Raw genomic sequence first — 15,864 nt, 5'->3', positions numbered from 1 at the left:
GTTGGCTAAAGCATACACAGAAATTCAGTTTCAGTATTAACATAACTGAAAATTAAATTCATAGAGAAACCCAGAAAAATCTTTGGTAGCACTACAAGCAAAACACCACAAAAGAAGTTTGCTGAAAACCACCCCAAAACCTACAATTATTATTACTTCTAATTTGTGAATGTCACTGAGCTGTTAAAATTTGTCCAAGCCCCACTATTGAATTGAAATTATATCTGCTGTGATATGATAAAACCCTGAAAGATACTAGCTAGGAATAAGAAAGCAACCTTGCTTCCACAAAGCTAGAGGCCAATAATAAAAAGAACTGTGTGGTGCCTTTCAAAGAACATGGAATCAGTTGTGATTCACACACATACAGTGTGACATGATTTTATTCAGTCTCTGCACATCTAGTGCCCCCCTAACAGGATATTTTCACTTTTGGAATATGAAAAACACCATGTGCTTTTTGCTTTCACATTCTGAGAAACACCAATCTGGAGGCCTCAGTGCAGTTGCATCAGGAATTGTCAACATTTCCACCAAAATCAAGCTCAGAGTAAAGTTTTTATTACCAATGAATCTATAGCAATATGCATGGATACTATAACAACTGATGAAGCAGGGATCTTGAGGGTTCATCACCAGAAGAAAACAGAATTTTTCCATGCTATGTATCCAAAATGAACTGTTTTTTTCAGACACCACAGTTCAACATTTATCTATTATTCAGGGATTAAGAAATCCAAAGAGAAGATAAGACAGTTTCTATAGGTCATAAGTCAGTGACTAGTTATAAAAAATAACATCTTAAGGTCTAAGAATTTATTTGTGATAATAAGTCATGAGGTATTATTTTGGGATCAAAATTATGCAGCTTGAAAATTCTTTTTCAAAGGTGTAAGAATCCCGAGTATTCATGACTCATGCTGAAATTTGTCAAAACAACGCTCACTCTTACATTTTTAATGGATTTTCCTTGGGACAACTGCAAGCATTTTTGCACTTCAGCAAACCATATTTTTATGGAGCTGCTTGAAATAGGAACCATATGATTAATTTGAAGTCAAAAGAAAGCTTGAATCAATCCATTAAAATTCTCTAATGAATAAATAAATGTAATTTGAACAAAAGCTGGCAATAGAAGTTAATATTTCAGGTGAGTAATAGCCTGCACAAGCTTGAGAAGGACTCGGCATCAGAGCTGCTTAAAACTCCTTCCAGAATGCAACAACCTGATTAGAAATCAGAATCTGCATATATTTATCTGCATAACACTAGGCATCTTTTAGGATAATACAACGTACAGTTCTTTTCCAACCTAAATGACTCTAGGATTATCAGTGTTTTCAATTACTCCATTTTGCCACTGTCATTCCACATTGTTACAGTTATATTTATTTCTACTTCACCTTACCAACAAATATAATCTATCAATGAATAAAGAAATTCTACTCTATACAACTTTTTAACTCAAAAAGCTATACTACTTGAATATACTTACTTTTAAAAACAAACAAAAGCTAATATATAAATACATGATTAGTAATGTGTCTTTTTATCAAAATTTAGAAAAAACTTATAAAGGTTACACTTCTCAAGCTGACATGATTCTTGTGTTCCTGTTATCTACAATAATTTTCACAGAAATTGGAAGCATTTTATTAATTTTCTTCTTATTGAGAGTGACTCTGTGGGAAAAAAGAGATCCAAGTTTCAGTGGGAGCTGTCAATAAACCTTGACTATTTTTTTTTCCTTTTTCTTTCCTTGTGATTTTTTGGTTTTGGTGGGGTTTTTTGTTTGTTTGTTTGTTTGTTGAGGGTTTTTTTATTTTATTTTTTGTTTGTTTTGTTTTGTTTTGTTTTTATAAATTATTTCTTTTTTTTCTTTTTTCCTGCGTGAGAAATCATGTTCACAGCTGTAGGTAAGTGAAATTGTTGTAGAGACTGTATTCCTCTAAACAGGATAGGGTTTTTGTTTTATGAGGAGGTGGTATACTTTGAATTCATAGAATCATAGAATCACAGAATCATACAATGTTTTGGGCTGGAAAGGACCTTAAGGACCATCTAGTTCTGACCCACTTGCCATGGGCAGGGACACCTTCCAGGAGACCAGGTTGCTCAGAGCCCCATCCAGCCTGGCTTGAACGTTTATAGGGATGGGACATCCACAACTTGTCAGGGAGAGCTACTCCTGTGCCTCACCATACTCACAGATTCACCAGATATCTTACAAATAAAAAAAAAATTCTAAAAATCTAGAATAATATTTTATGCAAAATATTTTCTTAAAAGCCTGAGCTTAGTTTTCCAAGTTATTTTTAACACAACCATTAAAATTGTTGTTGACTTTGTTTCTTCATTTGTGTACTATTTTTTTTCCAGTTACTTTAATATTCTGGGAATTTCCTCAAGTACTGCAACTTCATAGAAGTGCAGGCTTTGAGGATTAATAAAGTCTTACAACAAGACACAAGTTTTTTAAGCAGCTTCATATTTCCTAAGAGTACTACTAACTTATATTTTAATTGAGCAATTGAAATTGTCATGGACAATCCCAAATCTGGATTCACAGGGTACACCTAGATAGTCAGTAGTCCCTCTGATGCTCAGTATAAAAATCTAAATGGAAGAGAATTGGAGACTGAGCCTCATTTTATTTGCATGACAAAGTTATCTTTTCAAACAGATCAAGAGATTAACTTATATTTGCTTGTCTCAGGAAACACAGAAATATTGCTGATAAGAAAAGCAGGAAATGGGAAGCTTTAGATAGTATACTGCAGATTTTGTATTTGAAAGGATTTATGAGCCAAAATGGTCAGATTCCTGGATGCTCTGTGGCATTACAGCCTTTAAATCTGCTACATTGGAACTATATGGATCCCACATTTAAATCTTCAACCTTCTGGCTAGCAGTTCTCACACTGCAGTTGCAGAAGAGGCAAAAAAAGAAAGTACATCTCTAACCTGAAATATTATTCTTTATGCAATAATACATGTGCATATAGTAGTTTACAGATGAGTGGTGTTCCACAAAATCTAAAGTGGAATGAAAAATATAAACATATGTTAATTTCTTTACTATTGTTATTACAAATGAATTTTTTCACACATCTGTTTTCTCAAACTAAAACTAAGATATATTCAGGATGTCTCCAAAATGAAGACATATTCCCTTAAATGAAAATTATTCTTCACTTATCTGCCTATATAGATAAATTGCAATTTTATTGCTCTGAATTTTTTCCTCATTTCTCTCCATCTGGCAGTGAAAGCAAAACAGAAGTTAAGAAATAAATTTCTAACTCCTTATGATGACTAAGTAGTGATGATATGCTGATGACTAAGGACATTTATTTGCTCTACAACAGATACAATCACTACAAATGTCAGGAATTCTTGGACAACTGGCCCCAAGGACAGGATCCTTCATCATACCTGCTAAAAAAATACCTTGTAACCAGGGCATTGCTGGGTCTCCCCCTAAAGGTTGCAATTGAAGTCCTCTCTGGACACCAGTACAAGTCCCCTAGAGACAAGGGCAACACATCTGCAAGACATCAACGAGAAAGCTGTAGGCACTGTGAAAGTGGATTGCACTCATACAATTTGGAAGCAGACACATAAAACATCGTATTTTACAGAAGATTTAACCTATGAAAATAAATATCAACCATCTCCACACTACCCACCTGGGCAGAGAACATACCAGAGCAGTTAATGTAAGGAAAAATCCAATGTGCAGCTCCCTCACAGCCTCTCCTCATTTCTCCCTTACCTCTAACCCTCTTTTCTCCCTACCCACCCACACTGAAAGGCTGGAAAATCCATGTAACTCTGACCATTTGTGGATACAAGACTCACAGCAGCAGCACATCTCACAGTCACTCCATCACTAGAGCAGTTCTTTGGTCTATGCCTCTCCGTTTGTCTGCCCATCCTTCCCCACAGCCTGGCTCTTCTTTCCCAGTTACCCAATTTTCTCTCCATGGTTTGAACCCCAAAGTAAAGGGAGAATGCTCACAAACAAGCCACATTTAATGAAAGTCATTGGCTAAATGCCAATTACAGTTTGACAACAAAAGCAGCACAGTGGAATTTTCCAGCTTAATGTAAGACTGATGTGATTTAAAGAAACAAAGAGAAACAGCAAAAAAGATTGTGCAGCAAACACAATGCAGATCTACAGCTTGGATTTTAATCATGAGTTGAACATACATCTTCAGAGACCCTGGGTGAGTCATTTCATTTCCTGGTGCATTAATTTCCCAAATTCCAATACACAGATAATATGTAATGAATGCTGCTGTTTCAAAGCATGTCACAATAATCTCTGTAATGAGGTTTTTAATAGAAATTTCTATAAAACTGTGAAGAATAAGACACACATATAGGGCCAGCAAATATGTTAATACCCTTTTTAATGATTCATTAGTATTTAAGATTTAACAGATAGGCCTGTAGCAATAATGCAGAAAGAGTGGCAAATATTCTTGCAGAAGGCAGCTACCACCAGAAAGAAAGGCCTTGAGTGTGGTAGTGCAGTGAAGCAGGAGGCAGCCAGAAGGAGAACCACCCCAGCTACCACTTCTTTACCTGCAAATATGACCAACTGGAAAATGGCCAGGACAAAAAGCCTCTTTAGTTTCAATGGTTTTTCAGTGAAGGCAGTGAAGAGAGTGGGCTGGGAGGAGGGAGTCTTTAGCAATTTCACACCTGCTGTGAGCACCCCCGTAGTTTAGCTCTGGCCCTGTAGAAGTTAACTAATCCAGAACAAAAATTCAGTGACAAGGGATGTCCCTTTTTTCCTATGGATGAAGGTCCACCATCAAGAAAAATGCCTCTTTTTCCATGCACCATTCTCTCTTTCTTTAAGTGAGATGGCTGAGTGATACAGATGGAAAAACGCACAATAATTCAATTTGCTTTTTCCTATTCTGCATGTAATTTAATTGAACAATCAAGTACCCCAAATTGGATTAATCTATAGGCATGCCTTATTCCGTAACATAAGGGATAGAATTCTTCAGTATGTATTCTTTAACCTCATAGGAGAAGTTAAATGGACATTAAACATTCTTACAAGGAGAAAGAAAATATTTGTAAAGTAAATGTAGTCACATTTTGGGGATATCTTGATAAAGATGATTCCGAGAAGAAAACAATTGAATCTAAGAGACTTTTCCAAATGTAAAATTTAAAGAAAACATCATCTACCTGCTCAAATTCTCAATAATTTTTTATTCTTAAACATACGGGTCTGCAAGAAGTAATGTTATATAAATCATAGTATTATGATAACATGCTTCAACCAAAAAAAATTTTTTGCAAGAGGATATGAATTCAGGAATCTTAAATAAATGTCAATGTTTCTGCATTTTTGCAATGGGAAAATTACTTATATTTTTGGCTATTCATCCTAACATAACACTGAATACCTAAATGTGTTAGTGCTGTGGTTTAGGAATGTATTCTCCAATTTAGTGTTCTCATTTCCCCCCTCCCCTGCATTGGGCTGGAGAGGAGAATTGGAGGCACAAGAGCTAAAGATCACGGGTTGAAATAAGAACAGTTTACTGGAAACAGCAAAGAGATAAGAAAACAAACAGTAGCAGTAACAACATTAATAGCAAAAGTGTACAAGAGAGTGTGCAAATGCTCATCATTACACCTCCCCCTAGGTCTGAGGTAACACTCAGACAACAGCAGCACCTTTATCTTCTCTCCAGTTCCTGTCTCAGCAGCATAACTTACAGCCTGAGCTGCAGCTATCCCCAGAGGAATATTCTGGGGTGTCGTTTGGTGGGTGCAGATGCCATCAGTGACTCTTGTGGAAAAACTAACTCCATCTCAGCCAGATCCAATGCACTTGGAGAGGGCTGAACATGCCTGCCTATGGGAAGTGGAGAGTGGATTCCTTGATTTCCTTTGCTTACACAGGCAGGTTTGTTTTTCTTATTAAAATCTCTTCTCTCAATCCATGAGTTTTCTAGCTTTTCTACCCTTCCAATTCTCTCCCTGATCCCACCGGCTGGGGAGTGAGCAAGTGGCTGTGTGGGGATGAGCTCCTGGATGGGGTTAAGTTGTGACACTGTGATGTCAGAGGGCACTAGGAGAAGAGTATTTTGACAGCTTTTTCAAGGGATTATACATGTGTAACGGGTGTCATCTGATTCTGTAAAAGATGCATTTAGTGACAGATGGCCAATGGTGAGATGTACTAATGGCATAAATGTCTGATTTGAGTAGTGGAAGAAGCACAACTACTGAGCAATTTTTGAACACCATGAATCACTACTGCTACCAATTCTCAAGTGAAAGGTGTGTTGGTAGGAGATAAGAAAGTTTGTGGAATTTTCAAATTCAATGTGTAAGTAACATTCCTTTGATGTGTTCATGGCCAGAGTGTCTGCCTGTGAGGACTTGTTGAACTTGAGGGAAGTTCATCTGTCAGAGTGTGAAGGGGAAACCTCTAAAGCAGATATTCAGATTATTCCTCTGCATTTATATAAAACAAAAGTGAAAAACAGGATGGAAAAGTGAAGATACTTGTGAAGACAATTAAAAAAGCCAAGTTGATCTTGGGGAGAGAAAACCCCAAGAAATAAACCAAATCAAATATTCATTTAAATTATTTTGTTTATATTTTTATTTACATGATTGCTTAATGATAAAAATTATCACCACACATTTTTCTTCAATCTAAGCCTTTTCTGTTCAGTGATCTTGGCTGTAAATGTCTGCTAGTGATTAGGTCAATAAGGTATCAGAAATTTCCTTAGGAATATTTTATGAATTCTTCTATTTTTGTAATAGGAAAATAGTACTGGATTTGCATTCAAAATCTGTTGACAAGTAGTCTGTGCATTTCTATCCAGTAATAACATGAAAGGAAACATTTGAAATATATGAAAAAAACTAATTCACAAAATAAAGTAGTAAAGTACATTTGGGTCTCAAAGTATGCAATGTACTAATACTGTGTAGTTGGCTATGTTTATTTCTTTCAGTTTGTTTGTATTCCTGCTGAAAACTCTGATATTATTATTTTGCGAAAAGTGATGTTTTTTGCAGAAACTTGAAAGTTTCATTTTAATGAAAGAAAAATCAAAGCAGAAAGGCTTCAAGGTTCTCACAAAAATCTGTTTTTGGGACAGGAAATAGAACTTTCTGTTTCAGAGTACAGCCATCCTCATACACTCATTATTCTTCCTGAATTATCCTTTTCCTAGTTCAACACTTCTTTTTATGTCCATCGTGCTGCTAAAAACACCCTGTTAAAAGTCTGTTTAAGGAAATGAACGTTGCTGAATTTTTTTCTCTTTCTGGCAGAGGCTTACAGAGCTGTTTCCTAAACAATGCCCTCAAATACAGCATGGATGTGAAAACTTCCTGCAGAGGCAGTTCACTTGAGGTTGAGGCTATCCTTAATTATAGGATGTTGTCAGCTCAGAAATTTCTCCTAGGAAGACCTCTAACTTTTATAAGGCAAAGAAGCTTATGAGTTTTTAAATGGCCTTCAAAATCGAGGCAGAAAGTTAAAGAGAGCAAACAATTCATCTTTCCTATATGGCATCCTTAACCCTTTTTTGTTGATACATCCAGGACCTGATGGGTTGCCTTTCTAGCAAAGTTATCTCATGCATCTTTTTTTTTCTTAAGCCCTTTTTGTTTCCCTTTATTGGGAAAAAGCTTGGTAAACAGCAAAGTGACAGTTAATCATTTTCTGATAGTGCACATCTCTCCTACAAGATCAACTCAAGCAGACAATGCTATCTAAAATCTCCTCTCTACACACACAAACACACACACAGACAGAGAAAACAAAAAGCAAGTAAGACCACCCCAAACGCCAAACACAAATATCCTGGTTTCCAGAAAAATGCCTTGGCAGAATGCATGGCCACTTCTTTCTTTTCCACTTTTTGATCTTGGATTGGATTTAAATGTTGGAAGAGGTACAAAACCAACCACTCAAGCTGCCTCTTGAAAGAAGCATTGTTCAGAACAAACAAGTGAATTCTTCCCCTAAAACTTCCCTGCTTAGAGATATTCAAAATAGAAAACAAAAAAACATTTGCTAGCAAACCTTTGAATGAATCATGAAGTAAATTCTGCCCAGTCTAAACCTTGGAAAGAGTTTAAGAATGGCACAGAAAGCGTGTAAAAACAACTACATCCTATACAATGTTTACATATGCAATGAAGTGAAAAAATAACGAAAATCTAAAGAAAAAAGAATTCTCTTCTATTGTAATGAATTAAAGTGGATATTTTTGGAATTAGTTTGGGCTTTTTTTACCTTTCCATTCAAAATACACTGATAAATAAAAATTCTCAATAAAATTCCCTTTCCTACTAAAATTCAGAAGAGATATTTCTAATACATGTTGTTGTTTTGCAGAACTTCATTTGTTTAGACAAGGTGAAACAAAACAGTAGAGCTTTTACAAGAAAGGTACCACAGTCAACTGTGAAGAAACGGAGCCAAGGAATATCTGCTGCAATCATTTGTTTTAGTAGAAGTAGCATAATTGTGCCATAAACTCCTGCCTGATCCACTGCAACATATTACATCTGTTTTATGCTAATGTAGTTCCAAGGAAATCAATGATATTTATACTGACATAAAGCTATGGTGAGTCATATTCTCAATTAGTGTCTTCAGTTTGAGAAGGAATATCAGAGATTTTTCTTGATTTTCCAAAATTTAGCTGCAATTTTGTTCAAGGATTTCTAAGAAGCTGAAAGTCTAATTATGTCTATAGGGTTTCAGAGCACCCCTTGAAAAATTATCACAAGTTATTTTAGGCTTAACTTTTAAATTGAACTATTGTGACTGCAAAGATCTTTGGTTTCATTGGTATGTTCATAACAAAAGGCACTAACCTGTGACAGATTTTTTGAAAATTACATGTATGATCCATAGAAATGCCTGTGAAGTAATATATCTGTTCAAAAAACGCTTATCAATGATCCCAACATAACCACCCTAACATACTGATGCTGCCATCAGTCATATGATGTTCTTATTTTGATGGTTGATTTCAACTCCCCTTAGTCTAAATCGTGTGTGAAACCCCTGTCAGTTTAAATACAACACATACAACTTCTAGAGACTGAGCCAAGCAAGAGCAGCTGAGGGAGCTGGGGGTGTTTATCCTAAAGGAAAGGAGGCTCAGGGGAGACCTCATCACTCTCTAACCTCCTGAAAGGAGGCTGTAGACAGGTGGGGGTCTGCCTCTACCCCCAGGAACCCAGTGACAGCATGAAAGCACATAGCCTCAAACTGCACCAGGGGAGATTCAGGCTAGATATCAGGAAGAATTTCTTAATGGAAAAACTTATTAAGCATTGGAACAGACTACCTAGAGAGGTGTTGGGAGTCACCATCTTTGGGAGTGTTCAAGAATCAGCTGGACGTGGCACTTACTGACAGGGTCTAATTGACAGGGTGGTAACTGGTCAGAGGTTGGACTTGATGATTTGGAGATAATCTCCAGCCTAAATGATTCTGAGATTCTGTGATTTTGAATCATTCAAAGTGGAAAAATTGCAGATATTTCTTTTTGTACAATTTTGTCTTCCTATTTTTAGTGGATATTTTTGTTATTTTTGTTAAAGTGAGAGAGATTTTTTTAAAAGGTAGTGATCTGAATTTATGATGTGTTAGTGTTCAAAGGCTTACCAGAATAATCTGATGCATTAGGCAGACAGGAATTTCAGCAGATAATCTGAGGTAAACCTTGCTAGGATAGTTTTAAAGAGCTGGTTGTCTGCATTTAGGCTGATCAGAAATAATCAGAGACCTTGAGTTAAAGATCTAATGGGAGAAGGCTCTTCATGCACATGGTGGACTGTCACACACACAAATTTAGGTTTTGGTTTATTCACACTAACATTCCGGATCCAAAGAACCAAGATCAAAATTGCATTTTTTTTTTACTTGCATCAGTGTCTGTATGCATTGCAATCCATATCTATTTTGTAATGGGAAATGTGACTATATACAATTACTATTTTGTTTTAATATTTTTCAAAACATAACATGAAAGATACACTATATTGTTATAGCTGTATTTTGTCCCTGGATGCCTGGGATTGAAAGTTTCCTGTGCTGTTTTTTGTTGTTCCTGTTGTAGATAACAGTAAATTACATTTCCTGGACATTATTTCTCAGTCTCTATGGTCTTTTTTTTACACAACTGAATCAACTGCATTTTTTACCAAGCTTGAGACGAATACTTAGGTTTTCCCCTTTTCATTAAAGTAGAAATTCTATTGCTTCAAATATATACATATAAAATAATATACAGAAGATGGCTGCTGAATGAATTCATCAAAAGGTGAATAAATACTTCTGAGAACAAAGATACAATTTTCTGGCATTCTGATATTAGCCATTCTTTGTACAGGACGGGTAGCATGAAAAGCATCTTAAATAGTTCTCAGTTTGTTTTCCTGAAAAGATATTGACAGTATTAATTACTTCTGCTAACAGAAATTTCTGACACTTGCATGACCTTCTGCTGCATATGAAAAAGGCTGTCATGGTTGGTGTACTGATATATGCAAGAAAAATCCCAGGAATTGAAATTTAATGAAACTAGAGAAATCTTATCCTTAACATTAACAAGTGAGAATTTCCAATGACTTCACAAAACATAGATTAAATTTCTTCTGGTGGGGGAGGGTGGATTTCTGTATGAAGAAATGAACTCCTTTGGAATGCAGCAATAACATGCACTGATAGCGAGAGAGAACCAGCCATGAGCAGCCAGCCTGGCTCACTATTTCATTCATGTATGAGAAGGTGAACACACACATGGGGGTCACCTCTTTGTGGTACATTTGTAAGAGTGTCACTATTAATTATATTACACTGGTATTTAAAAAAACCAAAACAATACCTTAATCTACTGTAAACCATGCTAGCATAAAAAGATGCAACGTTCAAGTGTTTGGCACAAAATTGCCATCCTTAGATTAAGAGCCAACAAAATTTTCTAGAACAGCAGCAATGGAACATCTCTTAGGTTGTTGCTAAACAAAACCAAAAACAAACAAACAAACAAACAAACAAAAAGGGAAAATAAAGATTAAATAATTGAAATTCAAACAAACTGTGATGGCACAGTGAGCTGCTGTTTTCATAGGTGTTTATAGCTATAGTCCTTTGAACTGATTTTTTACAGTAAGAGGCTATTTTACCAGTTTCAATGTTTCTTTTTCTCTCTTTGTCTTTCTTACTTCTTCTTTTCTATTTCTTTAAATGTTCAGTTTTAGTTAGATTTCAAACCCTTACTTTAGCACGTACCACCTACCACTCCAAGTGGCCATTTTGTCTCTAACTGAAAATAAAGTTATTCCAGCATGTTGGAGAGAAAACACAGAACATTTTCGAGAATTATATGAAAAAGTGTGTAGGCTGTTATGGATCTTTCTTCTAATACATTATGGCAAATACACTCCCAGCACAGGATAAGGAGATTTGTTACCATTAGAAGGTATTTCAGTTCAGAGAGAGAATAAAATAATCCACCCCGAAGAGCTGTGTGTTCTGGGTGATTACATATTGACCTCAATTCCTGCTATATTCCTTAGTGACTTTGTCCATACAATAATGTTTCCCCTGCTGGGACCTAGTCAAACACCACCTAAAATTAGATTTTTCTATTGATTTTTATGGCCATATGCTTCAGTTGTTACTTCAAAAAAAAAATTTCACGCTCACTGTTTGTCATACTATATTTTGAAAACCATATTGAAGAAATCCCACAACGTTAAACTGCATGTTTTACCACATACAGACTCTGAAATACTCATAGAAGAATACAAATCCTCATAATCTATTGCTATGCTACAATTTTTTTCTCATTTTATTTTTACAGGATGCATACTTCCTGTTGCTAAGAAAGTTAGCTTTAAAAACAATATCTAAGGTGTTTTTGTGACTCCTCAATCATATTGCCCCATAAAACTGTAAAAATGTTTGCTTTATTCAAAATAGAGAGGGAGGATTGCTGTCATTATATGATAAATGTAATAAATAAAAACAATACAATGGCAAATTACTGTCAACAAACACCCAAAGTGAGCAGAGAGAAATTTTCTCCTATAAATCTCGTGAGACAGAGAGGCAGCCACAGGCTGCACAGAACCCCCAAAGCTCCCCACAGGCTGTGCCAGCTGCTGGCAACCTCCTGCTGTATGGCTCCACTTCTCCTCTTGTATTAATATACATTTTTTTTTCAGAGATGCCTTGTAAACCTTTAATTATTGCAGAATAATTTTGGACAGTGCAAGATTTTTCACTCTAGAATAACAGTTATTAGGTCAGAAACCAGCATGCGGGTGAATTTAATATTCCTTTTTTAAACTTATTTTTAATGCTGGAAATTGTACATCTTTCAGGCATGAAACAACAGCAACAACAACAGAGATTCTAAGGAACAGTCTCCTGAGCTGTGGACTAATGAGCAGCTGATGTCTTAATTTACACAAACAGATGAAAAATTACACCAAAACTTCAGAAAAAAAAAGAGAATTCCAGTGACACTGCTGCTACCTGCAGGAGCAGCTTGTGTTAGCTCTTGAAACTTCACAGTTATTTGCCATTTATGAAAAACTTTGAAACTGCAGAGCATTTAATCATATAGGCACTAAAGCCTGTTAGTAGATCTACAGGACTCAGAGACTCATGAAATTGTTAGGGTTGGAAGAGACCTCTGAAGATCATGTAGTCCAACCCCTGTTCACCAAACTTGAGATTCAGATAGAGTAGTTTTAATTGGAAGCAAGTAAAAGTTTTTATTCAGGTACTGTTACTCAACTGTTAAAGACATCTTTCTGGAAAAATATCCTAATGGGCAAGAAAATCTCCGGCTGAGAAGGAGTGAGTTGCTCTCCAGCTGCCACAGCAATGTGAGAAGGTCCTGCAAATCCTCAGTTACAGAGTCCTAGAATGGAAACCAAGAAGAGAGACAATTTTCCTTATCCTGATTTGGTGAAATTCACCTCAGAAGTGTAATCACTCTGAGCTTGTCTACAAGGCTTTAAGCTTTTATTTATGAGATGACCACTGCTATGCTGATGCTTGCATGTTGCTTGGTGTTGCCCCAGTTGAGTGCACCTTTCTCAATTCACCTAGATGTCAATACAGATGACAACTGTATTCTCTCAAACGAGTTACTTTTGGGTTCATTTTTAGTTTTCTTGTTTTTTTTTTTTTTTTGTTCAGATAACTAACTGGTCTGAAGTCAGTGGCAGCCTGTGATGCAGCAAAACACAGAAAATAAGCTGAGGACCCATTACTTTGTTGTTAAACTCAGTTAGCAGACACACCTAGATTGGCCAGAAAGCACCTAATAACATTCATTTTATTATCCCCTGTATCTAAAACACAGACACAGATGATCCTATAACTCCCAGTATGTTTAAGATACCGGGCCACAGGCTAAGGACAGCTCCCTGTCTCATGTTCTGCTCCATCTCTGTGAAGCTCTGCACTGCCACTTAGGGTTAGTGAAGGATATTTTGGTGAGAGAGTATTTGAGTTTAAAAGCATTCTTGCTGCTGCTGACCTCATTTGCATTTCAACCCCAGGTCAGTATTCTGAAGATATTCTCAATTAGGAAACATTACTAAAGATGAGTTTTTCAAGAAAGATGTGCAACACCAGTGGAAATTTGCAAGTCATATATCTGAACTAAATAATGTATTACCTATTGTATGTGAAGTACTGGGAATTGCCATCCTGTGTTCTCCTCAGCAAAGACTTACATGTACACAGTAAATGCTAAGGACTGGGATCTAAAACCATACAAATTTATATAATAGGCTTGTTGGCAAGCAATCAAGAAGCTGCAATGATGACATAACATCCAGCTTGACCATTCAAAGCAGGTCCATGTATTTTGTTTATGAGGAATGAGGACATTTGTGAACCTAAGACTGTAGGTTTGCTGTAAATTCAACACAGACACTCCATTTTGGATGCATGAAACCAGGTGCTGTAAGAATTCTCCTCTGAAAATGTAACCAGTTTTTCCTTTTTTTATTTTTTTCCTTTTTTAAAAGGTGGTGGCTTAGGTAAGATTGGATGAGAACGTAAGACTGGGGAACATACCCTGAATACTAAACTTAACTGTAAAACCCCTACTGTTAATGTTCAGTGCCTGAAATACAAGTCATAAAAATAAGATGTGCCCAAGAATAGCTGAAACTGCGGCCAGAGGGCACACACTGACCCTCAATCATGGGGCCAAACCCTTATGGGTTACAACACAGGGAGACTAACCAGGTCTTAGGAATGCTCAGATGCCACACAATTCCTGAATGAGGTTAGGTAATCACAAAAATATGATGATGATGATGATGAGGTGATAAAATGTTTTACACAGTGCAGTCCAGGAGCCAAGAGAGGAGCCTACAAGAACTGCAGTGTAGTGAAATTATATTTACCACAACTCCTTCTCTGTCCTAAAGCAATGGCAGCATGACTGCTATCTCAGCAGTGGAGCTGTAAATGATTACTTTAGGAGCCATCTTGGAGAGAGCTGAAGGAATCACTTGTTTTGCACAACCAAAAGAAACCTTAAGTGAACTGTGGAGTGTCCCCAATTCCCTGTGGACAGCAATCTTTGGCTGCTAACCATTCTTTTCTCCCCTAGAAGACATTAAAACATTTATCTGAAGGAAAAACAGATCTGAAAAGCTGTCACAGCAGCTTCTACTTTATGGCAAAGGGAAATCCTTAAAAAAACGCAGGACTGAAGTCTCAATATAGAAAACTCCCCTCCCCAGTCTGGCCAGAACTGCTGCCACAAGCCTGTAATTGCTGTAATTTGCAAGTTTGGTATGGAGGGGAATCAATGAAAAACATCATCCAGGGATGTGTAGTTGCTGAGTGAGGAGAATCCATAAATCCAAATTGCTGGAAGAGCAAAAAAATATGAAAAATGAAGTATTTTTCCTGGGGATTTTCAAGTAGGCTTGAAAACCTATTACTCAAAGGTTTGAAAACTTCATCAGTAAGTCATGACTAATGTCTCTATTTGCATGAACACACACAATCAAAACGAAATTATTTAAGCTTAATCTACAATTTTATACCACTTAAGTGAAAATCATTTCTGTGAAAGTTTTGAACATGCACCAGATGACACATACATCTTAAAAAAGAATCTGAAAGCCTCATTTTTAGTGGATTTTATGCACTTACCTCTTTTGAATTTAATAACTTCTTTCTTGATTACAGGCTTATCATAAAAGATAAAGCAAAGAAGTAAGAGCATGATATATCTGCAGTTAGTGCAAATGGTAATTGAATTCTCCTGGATAAGGATTTTCAAGACTCCTAGCTTACATGGCTGTGCCTTTTATTAGGGAAACTAGATGAAAGTTGAATATTACCTTTTAAATTCTGTAGCTTATTCAGGAAATCCATCTCCACTTTAATTGCACTTTCCTCTGTAAGGTAAAAAATTATTTTACAGCTCTTAGAATTTGAAGGTATTTTAGGGTTCAATTTTCTTTGAAAACACAAATATGACAAATACCCCATCCTTCAAGACAGATGGATCTCCAAAATTTAGAAATTAACTGTGAACGATGTTTAAATATGTAATCTTTTTTCATGAAAGCTATTAAGACTAAAGGTTATTGTGAGGCTATTTATGGTAGTCTAAGTGCCAGAGAACAGGAAATATGGGGTCATTCACGCTTTATAACTCACTTTGTTAACATGCAGGAAGGCAGGATGCAGCCACTCTATGTTACCCGTTTTTAAGAGAAAATGTGATGGAAGGAGTGCTGTCCTTTAAATAAATACATAAAGCCCTCTTGAAGGAGGAAAGCAATTCACAA

This window comes from Sturnus vulgaris, chromosome 1 (genome assembly GCF_052056855.1).
Source record: "Sturnus vulgaris isolate bStuVul1 chromosome 1, bStuVul1.hap1, whole genome shotgun sequence".
In the NCBI taxonomy this organism is placed as follows: Eukaryota; Metazoa; Chordata; class Aves; order Passeriformes; family Sturnidae; genus Sturnus; species Sturnus vulgaris.
Note: the sequence above shows the minus strand (reverse complement) of the source record.